The sequence below is a fragment of the Myotis davidii genome, unplaced genomic scaffold (assembly GCF_000327345.1).
Source record: "Myotis davidii unplaced genomic scaffold, ASM32734v1 scaffold97, whole genome shotgun sequence".
Classification (NCBI taxonomy): Eukaryota; Metazoa; Chordata; class Mammalia; order Chiroptera; family Vespertilionidae; genus Myotis; species Myotis davidii.
In genome coordinates, this window is record NW_006289392.1 from 342,624 (window position 1) to 343,370 (window position 747).

Below are 747 nucleotides of genomic sequence, written 5' to 3' on the forward strand. Positions count from 1 at the left end.
CTTCCTTGGTGGCCCTAACAGCCCTCAGTTTCCTTCTCAATAAAACAAGGGTGTTATGATATTAAATTTAAAAATGATAAAATATGTAAATGCTTACAATAATGCTGTAGTAATGATAGGGGGACTTATAATTGGATAGATAGAGCACTTTAATTAATCTGAAAAATAACCATATTATTTTAAATCTTAGAACACATATACTTATGTGAATAGGGGGTTAAGTTTCTCATATGTGAATAGGGAGTTAAGTTTTTCTTAAGTTTCCTTTTCAAGGCCTGTCTGAAGCATGACTCAGCTGTGAATCCAGCAAGCTGAACGGATTATCATGGTCAGGCCGACCCACCAGAAGTTAAAACATCATCTCATCAACATCATCTTGCTGTAAGACAGGATTTGAATGCTTGTAAGCGCCCAGTCTTCTTGGTTGGCCTGCCTTCGCAATAAACACCAATATGATTCAGTCCTACCTCTGTTATTGGACACAGCGACAGGCAGCCCGAGACCAACCTGGGTTTCCTGTAACAATGTCACCTGGGCAGTGGTTTAAAAATGCAGGTTCCTGGGCCCACCTCTGGAATGCCCCTCCGTGGCTGTGGGGTGAGTTTCTAACATCTGTACTTGTGAGAACTTCTGTCGAGTCTCCCGGTTTACCAACCCCTGAGTTAGAGGTTGGCTCTTACTAGAACTTTGAAATCAGCACTTTCTCAAAGCAGTGGTCTCCACCTGTATTTTTTTTTATAAATTTCC